Genomic DNA, 10,753 nt, shown 5'->3' with positions numbered 1-10,753 from the left:
TGCCAATCCTGTTGTTTTTGTAGCCATTGGCCAGTTCACTAGTTGGCGCATTACTTTCAACTGTTGTCAAATTCAGATTTCTGACATCTTGGCATATGATTTTGAAACGCAGCTCAGTTGGGATGGAAGTCATTAAAGCAAAGACGTTTTTTGTCGCGGCGAGATCTAGTTACGAAATTTCAGTCACCAACTTTCTCTTCCGAATGCGAAAATATTTTGTTGAACCCAACCTACATAGGTAGGAATGATCATCAAAATAAAATAAGAGAAATCAGAACTTGAACAGAAAGGTTTAGGTGTTCGTTTTTCCCATGCGCTGTTTGGGAGTGGAATGGTAGAGAGATAGTATGATTGTGGTTTGATGAACCCTTTGCCAAGCACTTAAATGTGAATTGCAGAGTAATCATGTAGATGTAGTGTACGTGATGTCTCTGCCAGGGGAATCCCCTGTGCATCTAGAAATAAAAAACTTTTCCACAGACAAAAGGGGATGGGGCCAGACAAACTGAGCCAAATAAGCCCGAATGGGTGAATGCCAATCACTGTTTGTTTATGTGTGGGTGATTGGGTATGTGAATGATTGGCATTATTATAATTATTGGCAAAATCCTTATATTCAGTCTACCAGAGTGGAAATAAATGACTAACAGGGATAAAAGGCAAGAAAGATCACATATTATCTTCTCGGTGCAAAAAAAAAAAAAAAAAAACCCACAGATTTTTTTTTGCCAGAACCCTGCACTACTAGTGGCCAGTTTTACAGTCCCCGGTTAGCAGCTGGTTAAGTCCTATTCTCAGAATAGTGCGGAAAATGCATTGCACAAACATGTAATAATGCCTAACCGGAGAATGAACACAGGATAACTGAACTGGTGATTCTGGTAGGGTTAGGGAAATTAACCAGAGTTAAGTTTTGACAATGGCAGGAATAGTTACAGAATTAGTGATGACAAGATTGTTTGTTTTGATGAGGAAGAAGAAGAAATGGGGCCATTACACAAATTATATGGAGGAATCTAATGATTCCAATTTAAGATAGGAATCTCATACTACTGGTTTTCGATCTCGTGCTTGAGAAGTTGGAGTGTATAAATGAAATGTGAAGCTATTTCCCAACAAAAAGCTTTTTGCTTGTAGTAGGCTTAATAGGCATTTGATATTGGCATTTCGTGAATTATATTCTGTTGTGTTATTTATATAAACAAGGTACATAAAAATGACCATCTGTGCCAAAACAGTCTTGCTTTTGTGGTGTGTTACAATTGCTGCAATATTAGGAAGAGCTATTTTGTTTTATCTAGCAGACAGTGACAAAATAGATGTAATCAAATTAAGAAACCATACCAACCTCGGACACTATTCATGTTAACAACTTTTTCAGTATTAGACATCTTGATTTTTCATGTCTCAAAATGTTTGACAAACTTTGGTCAGGTAACAGATTCTTTCGCAGAATCGAAAGCATGTTGCATAAAGCTGTAGCAAGATTAGATAGAAACAAAAATGCAGGGACCTAACAATTGAAGAAATGGGTACTGTCTTGGCTGCCTGTACCTATATTTAATTTTGTGTCACACAAAAGAGAAAGTTATTAGGTAATAGTGCAACTTTTCTCAAGAGTTCTTATTCTCCTGGTCAAAATAATCCCACTCACTATGGACAAAATACAGTGTCATGCAATAGAAGAATGACATGTGGTGGAGTGTGGCACTGCACTTTGGCATACTTAAGACCAAATAACATGTCCTGCATTTCCTCAAACACGTACGTTTTGTATATCAACCTCTTCAGAAAGATGAGTACTTCAAAATGAACTATTTTTAAGTCCTATCTCAAACACTTGTGGGCATGGGCAGTGGTGGGTGCCACCACTATCAGTTTTTGCCCCAGTTCGGAAATAAAGTAGATCCAGGGCTGCATAAATATCATTTTAATGTTAGTTGCCACACAATTTCTAATACTTTTACTTATATACAAATTTATACATGAATTTGTCCCATCATTTTTGATACTTGCGTAACAATATTTACATACGAGTGAATAACAAGAAGTGGTTTTTGACTTCAAAATTCATAAGGCATAATTTCCATGACAATTTATTTAATATTAATTATCATTACTAAATGATTTATTTTTACAACTTTTACAGTAAGCTGGTACTCCCTTTAACTTTTAACCTCATGACATGATCTTCGTTTACATGAATAATCTGCAAAACATGTTACATGTCAGGACTGAAAAAGCAATATACACATATGCAATCTGAAAATATGCATGGACTACCGCTACCATCTTATTTAACTGAAGCAATTGTAATTCCAAATTGCTAATGATAGGAACAAAGAACTTCACTCTCGTGTTCCCAACACAAGAAAGCATAACTGTGCTTAGCCACACTTCTCTCAAATCTACCAGATGGTGGTCTACAAATGTACAGGGAGTTATCAAAAGGAACGGAAAGAAGCATTCATCACCTCCTGCTGAAATCCATTGCTTATACATCACACAATAACAAATAAAATTCTCTGTGAATGCTTCCTTGCATTGTGTAACAAACTATTTACTCAATGTTTGTAGCATTGTAGATAAAATTGGAAATAATTGTGTATACAAGTTTATTAATGTCATTTTCTTAAAAACACCTGTAATAATTGTACTTCAGTGTACTTAATTTATACTTTTCACTGCAAGGTACAGCTCCTCTGTACTATAATATGTATATATGTAAATCTTTGCTAAAAAAAAGTTGTGTCCAAATAAATGTTCATGGAAGGACAGTCAGATAAGCCGTGATCATGTGTAATTGTCTTGAATACTTGTATTCATCATTCATATCTGATAGTTGCGTTCTTCAATACATGGCGTGAGGCCACCGCCCCCCCTTCCACCTTAAAAAATCCTTAGGGTAGTACAGAACCTCAACTACATTTCACAGCATTTTATGTACTATAATTTTTTTACATTCATACACATATTTATATAAATAAGTTATTACTCATATTGTGGTGTGGCCCATTTCTTTTGGTACCGGCTACCTAAATCATCCTTATTCTCACTATTGGAAAGTATCTTCCCTGTAAAAAAAACTTAATATTACCTTACGAATGAAGTACATCGTTGCTCCAAGACCAGCCGACATATAATGTTTTTATTTCATTATTTTCTGACTAATTCTCAGAATTCAACCTTTTTTTATGAGTGCAAATATTAACAGCATGTCTCTCTCTTCAATTTACCTTTTCCATCTCTTCCATATTCGTACAATGAGCGCACATGAAACTAACAGGTATCTTTCTAGGCGAGGCAATGTCGTTACTCCTTCTTATAACTTATTCAGAGCATGAGCATAACCCTAGAATTATTCATTCATTCATGGTATGTGCAGATTTCTTACACTATAGTGCCTAGTTTATTTTTCATATAGCCATAATGTGGATCTTTGAGTGTATATTGTATATAGTGACCTAGTGTGTTGATATCTTTCTGCAGTTAATTCATTTTCATTCCTTCCATGTAAATATTTCCTGATCTTAATTCTCTTTTCTTATATTAGTTTTATTCTTACAGAGTATATCCTGGCATTTATTTTAGTAATCAATTTATATTTATAATCTTTTGGGTATATTACACTTGATGTACAGATACTAATATTAGCTTAGCATCTGGCACGTTAAGCAGCATGTTGGGCTCATTTTTCCTTCACGCTGTACTAATATGAGAATTTCTGTGTAAATTATAGAACCACTCAGCCTTCTACCATCTTAAACACACAATATTCTGGACATGAGTGTGGGATGGTAAAATCCTAAATACTGCGCGTCACATGTTTGTGTATGCAGGTTTCAAATCAGTTGCAGATAAAAGCAGACGCAGTGGATGAACGGCACCAACAAATACCTGCCGGGTACTAATAATAATTTCCGGGTATGCAGCCGGATCCCGTCGACATTCTGCCACGATATATCGGCCCAGAGACGTCCGGCCATCATCAGGTGAGTACACAACTACTGAAGAGCCCAGGTGCAGTATACCGCGACTGCACCTGGGCTCTTCAGTAGTTGTGTACTCACCTGATGATGGCCGGACGTCTCTGGGCCGATATATCGTGGCAGAATGTCGACGGGATCCGGCTGCATACCCGGAAATTATTATTAGAACAAATACGCCGGGAAAATTTCAGAAGTCACACCTGCCGGGTAATCCATAGATGTTTCACCGAGTGAGTAAGGAAGAACCATGGAGTTCATATGCAGCTCTGTGCTTATTGTGTCATTGACTATTGTTATTAAAACAAGGACAGTTGATAAAGAACTCTTGACGTGACCTTGCTGTAGGCAAGACTTTTTCTGATTCATGTTAAGAAAAGTAACGGTATCTAAACCAACTTTCTTTTAACTGTAATCAATTTGTTTCTGAAGTTTGGCTGTACAAGAGACTTACAGGAAGTTACATATGTATGAGGAAACTGAGAGTTTTATTGTGTATGGAGGGCAAATACATCGTTAATAGACAAAGAGTAAAGTTTGTATGTCTACTTATTTCATAAGTAGAATGAGTCTAAAAATTCCTGTACCTAACATTATTTGATGGAGAAGTCAAGAGTGTTTCCAGGAGCCGGCTAGACAGTAAAGAAGAGTGGCTGCAAATTCCAAGTCACCTCATAAAGAAGTGGAAGGTGGTTTGGAAGAATAAACTGATATAACCCAGATTCACACTCGCACTTTAAGTCATTAGAATGCATGCCCCAAGATCACTATCCTGTGTTGCAAATCTCTACTGTGCTCACGCGTTGCCTCTGTTCATAGCGCTACATCACTTATTTCTCCCCACCAGATTTATTAATTTGTGGTTGGAAGGTGTATATATTTAAGTAGTGAATTTGCATGATGGTGATTAAATTTAGCTTTTTAATTATTTCCTTTTATCAGGGAACAAAATCTAAAATAAATAACGACTTGTCATATTTCTATTTATACACATACGAAGGTAAGTCAATTATTATCTGCAAAGTAGATATAAAATTTTATTGTAATCAAATAGGAAACTTACAAGAACATCATTTTTTAACATAGCCTCCTTGCATTTCAACACACTTGGTCCATCATTGTACAAGCTTCTTTATGCCCTCATAATAGAAGGTTCTCAGTTGAGCTGCGAGCCAGGAATGCACCACTTCTTTCACTGATTCGTCCGAGGCAAACCGACGGCCCATTTAATGCATTTTTGAGTGGACCAACAAGTGATAGTCAGAAAGGGCAAGTTCGGGACTATATGGAGGATCATCCAGTAGTTCAGATTCAAGTTTCTGAAGCGTTTCAGCAGTGTGGGCAGCAGTACGCAGACGGGCATTGTCGTGCAACAACACAACACCTTTTGACAGCAATCGTTGGCGTTTTCTTCGAATTGCAGGCATTAGCCTGGCAGTAAGCATCTCACTGTAATGTACACTGTTTATTGTTGTGCCCCTTTCCCCATTATGTTGCAGTACAGGACCTTCTGCATCCCAAAAAACCATAAGAATCAGTTTTCCTGTGGATGGTTAGGTCTTGAACTTTTTCTTGCATGGCAAATTTGGATATTACCATTCCATACTCTGCCGTTTACTCTCCGGCTCATAATGAGGGACCCATGTTTCATCACCAGTAATGATCCTGTGTAAGAAGTTGCCCCCTTCATTCCCATAGCAATCCAAATGGTTTTTGCAGATGTCCAGGTGCGTTTGTTTATGCAACTGTGTGAGTTGTTTCGGGACTCATTTTGCACAAACTTTATGAAACCCAAATCTGTGTGGGTGATTTCGTAGGCAGAACCATGACTAATTTGCAGACAATGTGCCACTTCATCAATAGTTAATCGTCTGTCTAAGAGAATCATTTCACCTGAATGCTCAATGGTTTCTTCATTTGTGGCGGTAAACGGTCATCCAGCACCTTCATCATGCGTAACACTTGTGTGACCATTTTGGAATTTTTCAATCCGTTCATAGACACTTCGTTGTGGCAAAACATTGTTCCTATACTGTACTGGAAGTCTTTGATGAAATTCGGTCCCTGATATGCCTTCCGATCGCAAAAAATGGATCACTGAACTTTGCTCATCTTTGGTGCAAATAGACAACGGAGCAGCCTTGATTAACAGCAGGGCAGCAATAATAAAACTAACCTAGCACCTTGAAAATTGCAAAGATATAACAACAAATAAACAAAGCATGTGTCATCAATGTAAAATGACAGTACTACCAAAATAAACAAAAATATAACTGAATTGCAGATAATAATTGACTTTCCCTCATATAAATTACAAGAAAGAAACTTATCCTAAAACTAAGTGAACATCTTTCATAATTTATAGTGAAATTTTTCACTGTACTTAAACACAATAACTTCACGAGTTGGTTTAACCTTTTGTCAAACCCAATTTCAAATAATTACTTTCAGCTTTTATTTGAAAAGTGTGGAATTGTTATTCTGAAACACGTCACAATATAACTCTAGCTGAAGTATATTACCAGTTTTTCAGATTGTATATTTTTATACTTACGACATGATCCTTTTTCTCATGATGTCATAGGACGCAAAACTTTTTTTAATCCATTTGACTTCTTCTGTTTTGTTAGGTTTGTGCATAAGCTCACAGTGTTTTTGTGTTGCACGTTGGTATTCTGGCTACTATGGGTTTATTTACCAATTGTGATTTTCTGTTTGTAGTTCACTGTTGCTATTTGAGTAAGTATATCGTTATTTTGGGATAGTGAGTGGAGCTGTGGATGCTAGAAAATGGAGTGCCAAGTGGAGAAATCAGAACATTTCTGACATTCCTTCTGTCTGAGCTCAATAGAGGAGTGACAGTATCGAAGGCAGACAGAAAAATTTGCGCTGTGTTTGGGCCTAATGCCAAGAAACGGTTTTCTTGTGTTAAGGAGGATCATTTTTGAGATTAGTTACTTTCCATGTTCAAAAAGACCTTCAGTATTTGATAAAGATTGTCTAAATGCATTAATCCACAATGATCCTGTCAGTATATTCAAAAACTGAAAGATTTGATGAACTGTGATTATTCCATCCTCATGCGACATTTGCATGCAACGGGGAAAAGTCAGCCATCAAGCATATGGGTACTGCATGCTCTACACCAAAATCACAAAAATCAGCAAGTGGCCATATGTGCATCTCCGCTTGCTCATCATCAATTGGCTTTTGAACAACACCAACATTTCTATCCTGCACTGTTACTGGTGGTGAGAAATGGTATCTTTATGCCAGCATAAGGAAAAAGAAAGGAATGGTTACACCCAAACAAAGCAGCAACTCCCCATCAAAGACATGGGCACATCGACAAAAGATATTGTTATGCGTCTGGTGAAACAGCGATGGTGTAATGTACTACAAACTGCTTCCTCAATTTGTAGCCATCTCTGCTGAGATGACTCACAGGCACAGTCCAAGAATGATGACCAAGAAGACTGCATGAAGCGGTGCTACCCCACAATAATGCTCACCCGCAACTCTATACAGGAGCTGGGTCGGAAGTCATTCTGCACCTCTCTCATTCACCTGATCTTGCACCCTCAGATTTTCATCTTTTCCGCTCTGTATCGAACAACCTTCAAGGAATTTCCTTTCTAGATATTTGTACGATGTGTTTTTCCCCACTTCAAATCACCCATCTAAGGGGTATGTCACATCAATCACTTCTTAGATGTTCTCTTTTTCTCCCAATAGTTCTTCATTCTATCTGATCTCTTCTTTCTGAATTGGTTTCCTACTTTTGTCTTTGGTCATGGTCTTGGCTGTACCAGTCTGTCAGGATTCATTCGGAGTAAGTGTCCATACAAATCAATCCTCCTTTTCTTGTGAATCTCTCCGACTTTGCATTGGAGGGCTTTGTTTTTATAGAAAACTTGTCTGTTATTTTGGAATTTGGGACCCATGATCTTCCTCGAAATTTTCCTCTTCTTCCAATTTCTCCATTTTCCCTTTCCTCCTTGTGACTAGTTTGTCTGCTAGATAGTGTCTGGCTTAATTACTGTGTTATAATGCCATATTTTGGTGTTCCAAGAGCAGGCTTTATTATTGTATGTGTTTTTGGTTTTCCGGAAAGCTAGTTCCATTTTGGTCCTCCTTGCTTCCATTGCTTTCCCTTCGAGGTTGTTCCATTCAATCCATTCCTTTAGATACTTGAATTCATTCTCTTAGGAGTAAATAGTATATTTGTCATAATCTTTGTGTGTTTTTTTTTTTAAAGAAATCTTAAGTCCTATCTTCCCTGCCTGCCTTGTAACTCGGTGATTTGTTCTAAAAGCTTCCTCCCACGTTCCTGCAAGTAGTGCCATGTCATCAGCAAATGCTAAACACTTAATCATGATTCCTTTGTTTTTTTGTTCCAAGTTGTCTGTTTAAACCCTTTTAGTGGAAGAAACTGTTAGAAAGATGAAATTTTTCTAAATATGCAGTTAATTGAAGGAGTTAAGTTTCAATTGTAATTTCTGTAAGTTAAACATCAAACAATGTGTAGTTTCAGTAATTATTATTGTGATGATTATAAGGGCTCAATTTTTGGCCCTGAGACAGTCAGTCCACAGCTGAGTTTCAGACGAGGAACCCGTATTTGTTAGATCAACAACAATGGATCCACTCAACTGTGAAATACATGTAATACGCCATGTGCTAAAACAATGGCAGTGTCTGTTCAATACGTACCATATTATGCGGCAAGAACTGTGTGGTTTGGTTTTTACTGCTCATAGATGTTCAACAGTAAACTCCTGTAGCAGTATGTTGATATTTGCTTGCAACCTATTAATAAGACTTATTGCAAGTTAAACAATAGTACACTGGCCACATAACTGTGTATTATTAGGGGTTTGTGAACAGTTAAAGTAACAAACTGTGAAATGCAAATGTGCACCTATCACCTACAATATTTAAAGTAGTCGGCGTGGAACTTCCAACACCCATTTTTCAGCCAGTGTAGCAACGCAGTACATCAATGCCGAGGACGATCAATGAGGAAATAACGCAGGCGAACATCACAAGAAGAGCACTTTCTTCTGTGTCAACCTTGTTCTCCCCCCCCCCCCCCCCCCTGCCCCCCTCCTCCAGCCACCACAAGTTTCAAATGACCGAACAATGAGGATAATAAGGTTCAGTTATGTTTCTGCCTCTAAGTATTCTATGAGGATTATTCCTTGAGTCTTGCAAATTGTGACTATAAATCACCAGACATTGTGCTGAAATGTTGTGCCAGGTGCACTTTTGGTTGACTGTTAGCAGTCATGTCACCCACCCTTTTTATAGCCTGTTCTCAGTGATGGATAGTATGCACTCACCTAGTTGAGATGCGTAAAGTTTCCGGAGTACCATGAATCTTAATTTGGTATTTCTGCATTACCATATCATGGATTTTGTCAAATGTTTCCTTTGTGATGCCCTCAATTGGAGAACTGGAGCATGCTTTATATTCAGTGCTTGTCCGACTACATTTAAATTCATTAATCGAAAAGTACTCTTCAGTGATGGTGCAGAGTCTATGAGAACTTCATCCAATTCTCTTCTAATTTGTGTGGCAATGAAACCTTTAATAACAGCATGAAACACTGTTTTCTCGATTTTCAATTGCAGTTTACACACTGACCAATTCAGATGTATGTTGACAACAAATTTTATGCTGTACATTGTTGACATTTATTACACGATACTTCAAATAGTCATGCTTACCAATCCCAAAGGTGATCCTGAATGGAGCATTCCATTATTGCCAAGGCTTATAACATTTAGTTTGGATCGATATGGATAAAGTTGATTGTAAAAATATGAAGTTTTTGACTGACTGGACTGAACAATACTGCTTTATGCTGCCTGATGGCTCTGGAGCTGTTCCAGTTTGCCTCATATGCAAAAAAACAACTGCTGCTCTTGTTAAAAGTGCCAATTTAAAGTGACACTACGAAACAACTCATAAACAGTTCCATAAAAATTTACCTCTGGGTAGTGAAGTTCAACAAGAAAAACTTCAGGCCTATGCAGCTTCTTACAAAAAAGTATGGCCTTCCTAGTTCACTCTATGAGCAAAAGCGGCAATGTGTGTGTATTGGACTTTTATAAATACCAGAAGCCATTTTCTGACTCCGAGATAATTCTTTTACTATGCTGGAAGCGGCCGTGGCACTTTTTGAAGAGAAAAAGGATGTTATTGCTGCAATTCAAGATATTCCATTGTCAGCAAGTAGTAATACAAGAAGAACCAAAACTTTGGCTCCTGACAAGAAAGACAATTTGCTCAAACTTCTAAATCACCTTGCTACACCATGGCACTAGATGAATCGTGCAATGTTGTTAATGAAGAACAAATGTCCATTCTCACGCAAATTTTGGATACTGAACATAAAGAATAAAGGGAATAAGTGCGAGACCCGCAGATTATTCCAGACTCCTGATGACTTCATGAAAAAATCAAACAATAGTTACGATAATATGGTTTCTCTTTCAACTGGTGGGGACTCAGCATTGATCGGCAAAGAAAAAGGATTAGAAAATATAATTAAAATTAAGAATGCTGGTCTACCATCTTATCAGTGCACAATTCACCAGACAGCCCTTCGTGAAAAACTGAATGTGGCTCTGAAAAAGGTAATGGACAGGTTGATCAAGTTGATTAATTTTATGAGGTCTCGTTCTGCTTTTGGCCACAACAGTTCTAAGCAAGAAACCATCTGGAGTTCCTAGAACATGAAACACAGTACACTACTTGAAAC

This window comes from Schistocerca gregaria, chromosome 2 (genome assembly GCF_023897955.1).
Source record: "Schistocerca gregaria isolate iqSchGreg1 chromosome 2, iqSchGreg1.2, whole genome shotgun sequence".
Lineage (NCBI taxonomy): Eukaryota > Metazoa > Arthropoda > Insecta > Orthoptera > Acrididae > Schistocerca > Schistocerca gregaria.
This window is presented reverse-complemented; position numbering follows the sequence as displayed.